The sequence below is a fragment of the Humulus lupulus genome, chromosome X (genome assembly GCF_963169125.1).
Source record: "Humulus lupulus chromosome X, drHumLupu1.1, whole genome shotgun sequence".
Taxonomy (NCBI): domain Eukaryota; kingdom Viridiplantae; phylum Streptophyta; class Magnoliopsida; order Rosales; family Cannabaceae; genus Humulus; species Humulus lupulus.
Window position 1 is genome coordinate 79,703,836 of NC_084802.1, and position 13,220 is coordinate 79,717,055.

General features: G+C 37.7%; 1 long non-coding RNA gene across 2 annotated transcripts; it reads left to right on the forward strand.

Moving 5' to 3' along the window:
* The first annotated feature begins 2,215 nt into the window (after nt 1-2,215).
* On the forward strand, nt 2,216-3,639 carry LOC133803349 (uncharacterized). 2 transcript variants are annotated; one of them, XR_009877917.1, is made up of 2 exons: nt 2,216-2,406; nt 2,477-3,639. It is a non-coding gene; the product is annotated as an uncharacterized LOC133803349 (long non-coding RNA). The 2 variants fall into 2 exon arrangements; XR_009877916.1 differs by having other exon boundaries at nt 2,216-2,390.
* The last annotated feature ends 9,581 nt before the right edge of the window (nt 3,640-13,220 follow it).

Genomic DNA, 13,220 nt, shown 5'->3' on the forward strand with positions numbered 1-13,220 from the left:
CCCATGGACCTGGAATGCTCTACATCTCAAAAAATACTATCAGCAATAGAATGACTTTGTTAGTTTTTTAATGTTTTTAGTAGTTTTCCGTGTAAGGCTTATTTATAAAATTCATTCTATTTTAATAACAACAGGATTGCTATGTAGTTTAAATGTAGAATCAATATTTTATCTTGTTTTTTTGATGTATCACGAGCTCATTCTATAAAAGCGACATAGAATATTCATAAATTTTGATCGCTTGGGGGGCATATAACCCTCAATAAGTCTTTGAAACATTTGGCAAATTTAGGCTAAAATTTTTGCAACTTAGTATTGGAAAATTGGTTACTCTACGGCTTCTTAAAGCTCAAGTTCTCAAAGAAATTTTGAATATGAACTAATCTAAGAAAATTCAAAGCATAAGAAAAATCCTATAACATAACTAGGTACGAAAATCCCGGAACTAAACCAAGTACAAGGCCTGATTCCTAACAGTTGTAACATTATTTGGATAACAAATTCCTGGATATAAGTTAACCCCTATGACTACAAATGTACAAAGACTCCAAAAAAAAGAGTTGATAAACATAGCAAGATAATAGGTTAAGGGGAACAAAAATAGATCAGAAATTAATAAACGTGTACTAACGCAAGTATATGAATAACTCGAGGAAAAATAACCTCAAACTAAGCCCGGAGGCGATTGTCTCAACATTTGAAAGGTTAATTAAAAAGGGTTTGAAGAACCGTGAATAAAATATAAGAATAAAAAAGGATGAGGACGCCCTAGACATCAGTGAGCTCTAATATATTGTCCATGTGATATAACCTCATCATCGCCGCCTTTCAGCAGCCCTAGAAGCCTCCACGTTCTCGAAGTGCTCTTGCAATGATTGACTCTGGAACTTAGCGAGGTATCTCCTCCAGGGAGTTCGTTGCCTCGACAACCTCCTGTCGCGCCGTCGCGACATCATGTTTAGCTTTCTTCTAGACCTTAGACAACATCTTTTTGAGCACGTTGACTTCCTTAAGCTTCTTGTTGAGGTCGTCGACCTCGACCTACAGCTAGTCTCGACGCTGGCTCACCTCGATGACCTATCCCTTGGCAATTCACTCGTTGTCCTAGGATACCGCAAGACCGGCCCTTACCTCATCTCTTTTAGCTTGGATTTCGGCGATGCCATAGATTTAGGCTAAACAAGACTACGAAATATAAATATATAGTAGGATTAGCTCACGAAAAAAAAGGATGTAAATGGAAAGGGATAACTTATAGCTAGATTCATTCCCAAGGCCAATTCCAGGACGTTCTCTGAGGAATGCTCCTCTATAGCCCTCAGGTCCTTGACGTTCACCTAGTTGGCATGACCCACCGAGTGATTGGCCATCGTGTGGAGGGACCCAAGAAGTGCCTCTGGGATCCTTCCGACCTCAATCGGCATGATTGGGAGCTGCGTAGATGGAGCCTCGCCCTGAATAACATGAGGAATGAGAGCAGGTTTGCGAGGACGTGGCAGAGGAGGTTCATGAATGGTAACTGCAGTTACTTGAGTTGGCGGCTGCTACTTTTTGGTGGAGTTGGCACCTTTATCCTTTGTAGGAGATCTAGTGGCAGCTCCGGCTCCGGAGGTGCACTACTACAAAATACCTGTTACGGGTCACATTTTTAGGACATGCACCTAAATGCAAGCTCTTAAAAAAGTCTGGAGTTTTTAGGAGACTTATTGAGAGTCCTTGAAAAAGACATTTTAGGACGCACAATAAATGTCATAATAAAATATGAGGGCCTAAAAAATTCTGATGGAGGAATTTGAGGTTTGAAACATGTCCAATGGTGATTTTTGTGTGTCCTAAAATATTATTATAAAGTAAAATAGGGTAAAAAGCTATGGGCTTGATTGGTAATGAATTTGAAAATAGTTTTATCATTTTTGGAATTTATAAAATAAAAGTTGCCACAAAAAACCTGATTGGTACACTTATTTTATAAAACATAAAAAGATCTTTTTGAAAAAAAACGATAGATTAATGTTTCAATTTTTTTCTTAAAAATAATGCATTCATGGCAAAAAAAAGAGAATATTTGAAATTTAAAAATCATCAACCATTCAAGATTTTAAAAATATATAGTTTATTTCTAAATCCAATATTTTAAAATTGAATGATTTAAATTTAATTTTTTAAAATTATAGTTTTTGAATCAAATATAATTTTTTTCAAATTGGGGCTTGAGGCTTATTTTTTCCAAGCACACAAAAGATGAAGAAGGAGAAGACTCTTTCTCCCTTTCTCTCATCTGCACAACCAGCCAAGACCCTGCCTATCGCTCTCTATCTCTCTTTCTCGATCCCTCAATATTTCTCTCATTCTCTCACTCTGGCGCCGCTCTCTCCCTCCGTCCTCTCCACGTACTCTCCCCTCACTGTGACTCTCTTTCCCTCTCCCTCTTTCTCTCGACATGCTTGGGTTCGCTCTCACTATCTCTGGTTTGCAGGTGTAGCGGCAATGGTTGGGCTTGGCAAGGGCTAGTGATCAGGCTCTCTTCGCCGCAAGGTGCAGCAGTAAGTTTTCACTCCTTTTTCTTTCTTTTCATTTCTACTTTCTGATTTCGTTGGGGACGTCGGAGGTCGGGTTGTTTGCAGGTGTTTTGCATGGCGAGGGCTGAAGGTGAGTGATGATTTCGGCTGAAACTTATCTTATGTCCTAGTCTATATTGGATTTATGCTGATTGAGACCAATTATCTAACCTAAAATCCACATGCAAGTGAATTTTGTCAATCTCTGACCTAGAAATTCTTAGAATTAATTTCTAAATAGATTTTGTGGTTTGTATCTTGCTTAGTTCTAGTTTATTTCTTCTAAACAACTGTGAGAAGATTCATTCGATATCAATTGAATATTTTGCAGTCTTTTATTTCAAATCTACTCAAGGCGTTTGAAAAAAATCCTAATAGAATTAAACAAAAATAATAACATGAATTTACACACACGAAAGATATTTGAACATTCATTGTACGTTTGAAAGGTTGTACCTCTGAGGTATCGTGATATTGAAGTGGCTGGACTTACCAATATAGCCATGTTTATACCACTATTACCACCAGAGCTGCCTTGCATATAGTGTTTACCATGAAAATCAATTAACTGCATGTCTCTGCTTAGCTCTCATTCATGTGCAATCTTGTTGATTGAGCTCTTCTTCATTTTTTTTTTAATTTATTTGTTTTTCTTCATACTTGTTTTATGTGTCTTCATCTACCGTGGTTTGGATACTTGTACAAATTTATTGGATATGTTCTTTAGTAAAATTGATTTTTTTTAATTCGTTCTTTGTTTGGTTCGTAAATAAGGTTTGAAAGTTGAGAATTGTGCAGTTCTCAATATCAATCTCTTCGTTGTGCTGCTATCTTCATTATTATTGAGATTTTAAGTTTTGTTTTATTTTCCTTGGAATCTTTATATGACTAGGCAATTGGATCTTACATATTATGTGAGAGTAGCTTTATAAAGAAATTATCATGTTGGTGCTTGGTGTCCATTCTTAGTTGTTTGATGTTATGAACCTATGCGACAATATTAACTGATTTATTTTTTTATATCTCTCTTTAAAACTTAAAATATTATCTAATAATAATAGCAAATATTCACTTCTGCATATGGTTCATGGCTCATGATTATTTGGTTTGAACATTTGAGATGTGTAGTGTTCTCCTCGTAATTAAGTTGCCTAAAGTTGGTAGGAATTGACAAAATGTCACTTGTTATGGTGTTGTTCGGTAACACTTAAAAAAAAATAGTTTTTTATTTAATTAATTAAAAATTTGAAAATTAAACATAAAATGTGTTTGGTAATTCTATTTTTATTTATTATTTTTTTAAAATTTAATTAAAATTTATTAAATTTTGAAAATAGAATTTTTTCACTTTCAAATTTTTTTAAACAGTTTTCAATTTTTCATTTTTTTTTTCTTCTCTTTTTCAAACCAACACCTTATATTGTTAAACAAAAAATAAAAATAAAAGTTATCAAACACGTTTATTATTTTTTATTTTTAAAAACAAAAAACAAAAATAGTTACCAAACATATTTTTATTTTTTAAAAATAAAGAAACAAAAATAAAATTATATTCCTATTTTTGTGTTTAAAAAATTCAAAAACAAAAATTTTACCAAACTGACCCTATATGTAAATGCAATTGATGTGTTGGCCACAAATTCAACGGTTCTACAAGCTTTTAACTACGTTTATATATAGCATCCACAAACTTGAGTTGAGCAATTTCTTCAATCAAACTAACATATGTTTATTGGGGTGGCGCACAAAAAATATATGTTTATATTTCACAGAACCAACTCGAGGAAATGATCACTCTGATGGGTTTTGACAAGCATTAATAGTTTGTTTGGTTTTAGAATCTTAGATTTGTCTATAAATGTTTCATTTAAATCATAATTTTGAATTTATAATAAATATAAATTAATTTTTTAAAAATTAAAAATATAACATTTAAGGACATGCAAAGAGAACCTTAAAAATTTTATTTAATTAAACTAAATGGAATCTTTTAGGACACGCAATATGAACCTTAAAAGAATTCTTTTAAGACTCGCAACGCGCATCCTAAAAGCATTCTTTTAGGTCTTGCAATGTGTGCCCTAACAAATTTCACCTTTTAAGGCTTTTAAATAGAGGGCTCGCTGGGGTATGTCCTAAAAACTCTTTTAGGGCTCGCAATGCAAGTCCGAAAAAATATTTTTCTGTGGCAGTGGTGGATTTCTTTGATACTCTAGCCCTCTTGACGACGGGTCCAGCTTCGGCCCCACCAGCCTTGAAGACACTCTTCAAGTCTATGTCTTCGTCTGCAAAAGGGCGAGCTGAAGAGTCAAATCCAAGAAATGTTAGTCAAGATAACATTAAGCAAAGAGTGACAGTACAAAAACCCTACCCTTCAAACTAGAGTAGGAAACTACTATGATCGGCTCTGGATTATGAACCAGGCTGGGTAAAACCTCTTAACTCTTAGATTATGGGAGGAGGGGGAGACTATAGTATTATTACATTTTGAGATCTACGGGGTTGAAGCTCCTCGTCTGGACTAGGCTCGCGTTCGGCCTACCTAATACTCGGGGTAAAAATACCATGACACAAGGAGGTCATGACAAAAGATTTGTACCATATTCTTCAAAAATAGTGGACCTAAAGTGCAAAATATTATCTACCACTATAGTACATTTGGGGTAGCTATGATCGTGGCGTAAGAAGGGTCACATTCAAGTCTGGATCTACTGGATGTCGGCTCACGAGCTGCATCGAATTGAATCGGACTAGCCTAAAATTGGTAGCAACCAAGTTTATTTCTCTATACGGATTACCTTGGCCGGAGGTGGCAGCTGCTGCCCCTGAACCAGCACGTTCTTGACCAGAATCCTGATTATCTTTAGGAGATCTTCTTCTACGCAGCAACTGTGAGACCTCCTTTTCTTCATCAACCCCCTCAGTGACTAGAGGGACCTCCTGGGGAGGAGGGAGGAGGGAGGAGGGAGGAGGGGAGGGGGCCTCAGGCCCTGATGGCAAGCGCCTGATCCTTGGGGATCAGCTTGCAAGCCACCATGGTGGCATAATTCACCACCACCTGGAACTCTGTCTTTGGCAGGAGCACGGACCAAAATCTCAAATTGACCTCTGAGGGTCTTTGGCCGCTCAATTATCTTATATATAGCTGTGCAAAGTAACAACTCGATCAGAATAAGTTTTAACTTGGTTAAGAAAGAATTCAAGTGCAATGTTCAAGAAGCTGAGAGACTTACAAGGACAGTTGAAGTATCGATGAGTGCAGTTCTTCAACCCATTTGACATAATGAATTGATCTTTATAGTCATTCGAGTGGCTGGGGAGGTCGATGATAGAGGTTGTGCTGGGGAATAAGTGAGGTAATAGAAGCCATCACCTCGACCCTTTAACTCTAGATTGGCCTAGAGGCCAAAGAAATACATAATATCGGTGGAGGTGAAAACATCCCACTTGTTCTTCCAAAATAAATACTTCAACCCCGCTAGGTGTCGATACGAGTTTGGGGGTAGTTGGAAAGATGCTAGTTCCACGTAGTTTAAAAAATCTACTAAGTACTTGTCTAGGGGAAGGAAGGCACATGCCTTCAGGTGCTCATCACTACAAGCCCCAAAGTCATCTTGGAGCGGGGTGCAGCTTCGCTCTCCATCCTGCGGAGGGTGAGTAACAAGTACTTTGGAGCTCGTCTCGATCTCGTGACTCAGTAAGATTCTGTTCACCTTGCCCTGAGTCTATCCGAGATTCGATATGCTCGGCCTCGAAGAAGGCGTCGGGGTCAACCACGACCTGCCTATCCATCACTGGGCAAAAGTGGGGAATATGGGTCTCGGAGGCGACTTGCTTATCTTTATTTTTGTTTTGAGAAGAGGAGTTTGCCACTGATTTCTTCTTTTGGTTGGCCATAATTTAGTTCGCCTGGTGAAAGAATGACCTGTTAGAGGCGACCTAAGATGTACACTCGCTGTGGCACTAGAAGTGAGGGAAATCTTGAGTTTTAAATTCGGTTTACTCGACCTAAGATGCCTACGAACTAGATTCTCACCAAATGCCAATACGTGAATTTACGTGCGGTCAGAAACCACGCGCCATAACCTCGAGAAACCCTGATACTTTGGGATTCACGTGTCAGACCCAGTACCTCTTTGGAAAGCAGTTTCATGCAAAACCACTCAGATTCTGTGACCCTTAAGCTACCTAGAACTAAACCTAAAAACCATCGAATCTTCAAATTCACATATTTAGATGTTCCTCTTTCAAACCTAGAAAACCAAAAAAATCACCCATTTTTTGCGAGCATTATTTCTAATCAGATCTAATGCTATGGTTTTTAGCCTAACATAGCCCCCACTAAACTGAAGCATAACAAAAGTAAGATAAAGTACTGGAAAATTTCATAAAACTCGTTGAAAAATGAGAAAATGAAATTTAAACTAGGGATGATCATACTTACAAATTAGTTTCTTGATAAATTAGTGAAGTAAGAACCGAAAATGCTTGAAAAATCCGAGCGAGAGGACCTGGGGATCTCTGGGAAGCAAGGGATTTCAGAAAGTTTGAGTGTTTTGAGAAGAAGAGAGGTAAAAGGAAAATTTCGAATGCAAAGGTGGTAAGGCTCAGGCGTAGCTCTCCTATTTATATGTAAACTTTGGGAATCCATCTAGGTCACACGATTAGATAAGTTCGAAGTCCAAGGGCCTGAATTAAATAAACCAAGCGTTGGCAAAAAAAATGATAATACAACTGTCACAGTTTTCGAAACCCGAACATGCGCCTATTACAATTCGACACATGTCCCCTACTCGATTGAGTGAGTGGACACGTTTTCTCATAACTAAAGCCGAAAAGCCCCTACTGCGCTTGTTAGAAGTTATGTCATGCACGAGTATGAGCTTGGGGGCAAATGTTGTACCCCAAAAATGCGAGCTAAATTACTTAGCACGGGGTACAACTGGCAGACAGGCGTATGAAGAAAGCGAGACGCTAACTCTGGAGTGAGCAACTTGAGTCAAACCTAATGGCTTACGACAATCCAGATTGCTTCTTGCGCCAACAACTTAGTTCGAGATGTGTGTCATCCAGATCGCCTTCGTGAAGCTCTAAACATGACCTGTGTTAGTTCAGATTAGTCCTACGACACCCAGCTTGAGGGAAGTGTTCAATTCATGGAAGAGTCTAGTCGTGACGCACAATGAAGGATCCTAATAGATTTGGAGATTCTTTATATGCCACATAAAGGCCCGTATTTTGTTATGCATTTATTACTCGATATAACATATACAAATTTAATAGGCAATCATGTATTTATGTAAATGGGAAGTTACCAAAAAATTTCAATTACCATATTAAGGCACGGTAACCCAAAACTGTTTATGAGAATCTCTTATAAATACCATGGGAACTGACAGTTAAAGGGATAAATTTTCTGTATGCAAAAACTCTACTGAAATTGTCAACAACAATTTCTTCAAGAGTTCTTAATAGATCAATAAGAGTGATTCGTGGACTAGGTGAGTTTTAACAACTGAACCATGTAAAATCGTGTGAGGCTTTTGCATTCTTGTTTGTTGCAATTTCTTATACATTCGATTTATGAAAATCCTAGTCTCTCTATTGTCGGATTTCTAAATCCCCTGTTGCCGAAAAATCGCATCAACAAATACTATTTGTTGGTGCTGTTGTTGATAAGATTACTCAGTCATTGTTCTGACCACTTTATTGTTATAGAGATTGTTCTATATATCTATTTTGCTCTGGGATCTTCTGCGTGCATGTTCAATTTTGAAGTTTGGTTATTGGGCATGAACACAAGTTTGTTCGGATGCTTGAACACAAGTTTGGTTATTAGCATCATTATACTAAGAGACATTAACGAGTGAATCAAAAGATCCAATAAACACAAACAAGAGTTCATGAATACTCAAGATTTAGAATGATCTACAAATGATCATCTATTATGATAAGAATTAAATATTTATGTTAAACGACAAGTTTATAAAGATAATTAATTATCATCGGTCATGTCATATATAATTCTAATTATATGCATCACCTTTACTAAGATGTCTATCCACATCAATAATCTGAATCTAGATTACTCGCATCTCGTATACTTAGCAAACTATACTAGTAACCATTCATTAAAGATTCCATACTTTAATACGTTACTAACTATTTTATTCATTATATATGATCTTAATTCTCTCGTACTAATACGATATCATATTCTCATGAATGAATAAGGAATTTTCTTGATATTAACATATAATTAATTCAAACAATAATTATAACATTCAAATATAATAAAATCGTCCTTTTATTTAAATTAAATAAAATATCTTTACATGCTTTTAGTGCATTATTCCTAACAGTTTCCAAACTAAGGATCAATTACGAGCAGGACACTATTAAATGAAACGACTCGAGGATAGAAGCACTTATCAACCCTAGTGAAGTCCAGGAGCAGGGTGGGATTGGTCCTCGTTGGAAAACCACTTGCCCAGAAGAAGTGCTCCTTGTAGTCCCGAGTGTGGCTCTCGTTGTCGGCAGGGGCATTGTATTTCACCCCTAGGTACGTGTGCTTCATTAAGGTGTAGTACCCATCCCGGTCTTCCTTCCTCGGACACTGCCGAATGTTGTAGACGTACAATATCTCAGCTGGGGAAGGTGCGGGTAAGTTCTATCTCTTGTACAGAACGTAGAGCCCAACCAGAACCTGATATCCATTCGGGGACAACTGGAAATGAGCTATGGCGACGAACTTGAGGAAGTCGACATAGTACTGGTGCAGAGGCAAGCATGCACCAGCCAGGAGATGTGAGGCAATCTAGGGCCCGAGCCCATGAATACTCCCATGCACCCTCTCATCCGCTCAAGACAAGCGCACCAACATCTCACGGGTGTCCACCCCGTAGTGGGTAAGAATCTTCTCCAAGGCCTCCCGATGTCCGAGCTTGCTGAGGATTGCCTTGGCCTCGAATCCCACGGCAGTGTAGGGTTTATCTGTTAGCATCAAACCCTCATTGGCTTCTTCCTCCGAGATGCCAACTCGAAGAGGTCTTGTTGCCGCCGGGGCGGGGTCCTTTCGTATAGCGAGAGCTTGATTGCTGGTAGGCACTAGCTTCCTCTTCTTGGGTGTTGTCCAACTTCTCGAGCCAGTTATCAAATCTCGACGTCGAAGGCTTAGAACCCTTGTTTGTGTAGTTTGTGGAGCTCCTTAGACATCTGAAACAATAAACCAAGCAGTTAGCACCTTCGCTTGAAGAAAGATGGGTCAAAATGAGAATCCCTAAGACTACTGCTCAGGGAGATGAGAGGAAAGAATTTCTAAGGACGTGGGGTGTCCTTGGGGCCAAAGAGTCGGCGTCGAAGAACACCATTGAAGACTATGAACACCGTTGGAATCTGAGTATTTTCCAGATTCTGATCAAATGCCCAAAAAGGCAATAGTTGCCTAAGGTGTGCAATATGCCATTTTGACAACTTCTAACGTCAAAATGTGCCTAAAAAGACCTATAAAAGGTCAAAATAGCCCCTCAAGTGCAACAACAAGCACGTTCCTAAGCATGCACCTAAACTCTAAAATGAAACTCGACGCAAACGTGAAACCAAACACAAAACAAGTAAATACTTACTCGAGATAAAGTGTCGATAGGTGCTAAAACGAGTCCGAACTCTGAAGAATCGCTTGTCGTTCATCAAGAAATAGGATGATTCTCGCCAACTGTCCAAAATTGTAGAGGGAACTCAGAAATGGTTAAAGGTCTGGGAAGCTCGAGAAAGAAGAGAGAGTTTGGAGATTTTGAATTTCAGATGGTTAAAGTGCATACTGAGAGGCGATTCTCGAGTATTTATACTCATATAACTTGGGGTGGAAGCAACCCCACCCCAACTGTCGAATTACCTACGACGTAGGTACTCTAGAACGATCCAACGGTCAGGATCCAAAAGGCACGGATCGTGATCATTAGCATTGGAAAAGGACGCCTTGGGCACAGGTTGAAGGGATGCCTAGGGGACGGATTGGATGTTTTGGGCCGTGGAGTTGACCCCTCATTAATTGCAGGGATTGATGGGCCCCACAATAGGGAGTCACTAGTGACGTGAGGGGAAGCCCAAACGTCTCCCCCCGAAGACATTGTCGAATTACTCCTCTCAGTCTAAGTCTACACTGTCCGAGGACGAGTGAAGACTTGGGGAGCAAATATTGTCCGTGTTTTCACCACCCGACACGAGGAAATTAGGATTAATTAGCGATAAGACAAGGTATGATTTTCTCGGAGTATGAACTCCTCCAGGTACCCCGAGCCAGCCAGACGTGGATGTCTCCAAGGGAGGCCACCCCACGAGGTCCGTCCTCGAGGTGTGGATGTCTCCAAGTGAGATCTCACTCTGAGGACCAGTTTAGAGGTCCTCGCTCCTTCAGTCAGTTATCCTCCAAGTTTAGGACATTTGTCCTCGAGATCTAGATGAGCTACTAGGTGTTAGTCACTGTGCATATGAGCCACCAGAAGATCGTCTAACAAACTTTTGGAAGAGCCTCGAGTAGTGGTGTCAAGTCGTACACTCAACAATCAGCATTTCACACTACGCCGCCTAACATGAAGAAAGCGTGTATTCGCAGCCTGACACTGTCAAGGGCATGTTCCCCATAATGTTGGTAGACAACTTTCTATAATGGGTCCCGTGCAATCTGCATGGGTCGTAGTCTCTATTTAGTGCATCCCTTTTCTATTAATTCAGCATGAATATCCCAATAATTGGGGGATTTGTATTAAATATATATGATTGACATTAATAACCCCAACCTTTATAAATAGGATTGGGGTATTTCCTTGTAAATGGTCTGAATTTTAGAGATAGAAAATATGTAACTCAATGCAATATATACGTTGTCCGAGAACCACCATTAGACTAGAGATTAGAGACTCGTAGACTAGAGATCTTTTATAGCTTGAACCATGTAATGCCCTTGTGTTATTTTCTATTATTTTCTTTAAACTATCAGATTATGTCGATAGTAAAAAAGACCGAAATAAAAACTTATCACATTACATAGATTGTATTGATATTCTGATCATGTAATAATCTATGATTCTCTAACTATAGTATATTTCATTCCTCTTCTAAAATCTTTTATCAAACTTATAAATTATGTAAATAATGGTCAATCATTTACAAACACACTAGTAGAAAATTAGTACTTTACATCACTATTTTATTATCAGCATCAGCATTTCCACAGTTATTTTTTTACCTTTTCCTACTCTCTCACTAGTTTCCTTAATCACGTGTTTGAATATGAAAATATTATAATTATTTTGATGTGTTCTTACAGTCTTCAGCTAGTAAGAGCTAAATGTCATATTATGACGTGTTAAGGCATTTTTATGAGGGAAATGTCTTTCCGTACGTGATGTGTATTGATCCAATGTATATTAATCGATCCAATGCCTTCAAAGATTTGAATTAATATTAATATAATTATTAATAAATTATAAATGTCGTTTTCCAATCCAATCCAATACAATCACTTGCTGAAATATCTTTTTTTGTATGTGATATGTATTAATCAATCAATACACATCAACGTACTATTTTTGAGCGCTACGGTCTTAGCTTATTAAATTTCCTTGTTGTCCTGATTTGCTTTTCCTGCACCATAATCTCAAAACCTGGAAAACTCTCCTAAGCTAAAGCCCTAAATTCCTGAGCTGCATGTGAAAATGTTACTGCAATCTCAAGATTTGGATTTTGAAACTCTTATACTCCTCCATAAAGCTCCCAAACTAATTTTTCTGATGAAAATGTTATTATCAGTTTTCTATATAATTATAGAAGTTATTCTACAACAGGAAATAAGATTTTTTACTGACAACAAATGTCGTCGGCAGAAGTCCATTTATCATTGGTAGAGATTTTATCAGCTAAATGTCGTCGGTAAAAAGTTCTTAGTAGTGTTGTCAGTATACCTTATATCGAGGACAAATGTTGGTGTAAAACTGAAATATCATTTAAAGAAATCTAAATTTTTTTGGCATCTACTGGGCACCAAGAACATTGTTGTCGGTATAGCCTCCGTCGGTAGATCTTAATGTTGCAGCTACATCCAAAATATATATATATATATATATATATAATTCATTAGGCTTATAGTCAATTATCACAACTAGTTAAATATTAGAAAGACGAAGGGTATCGTCTGATATAAGCCACCAACAACAAATGTTGATGGTAGAAGCTAAGAAGTTGTAGGTATAGTGACTAAAACCAAAAAAATGCGGGAACCTTTTGCGGGATTGTCGAAATAGCTCGACCGACTACTTATTTCATTATCATCGATAGAGATGTTCTGGTAGAACCAAGAATTTTTGTAATTTTTTTAAAACCATATTTATGTTATTTTATCATATAAATTAACATATCATTTATCAGCATTATTTTGAACCAAGGATTAAAGTTAAAGTGTGACTCATATTAAACTTTTATCACTTCCAGTAGCTCGGGCGTGACAATACCATCGTTCAGCGCAAAAGTTTTGTTATTTTTTTTGTTGTACATGTGTAGTTTAGAAAACAATGAAATTATCTTAAAAGAGTTTTATCTATGTACAAATGTTTGTTTTTTAATCGCTAAATTGATAGTTACATACAAATGCTAATAAAACCAAAG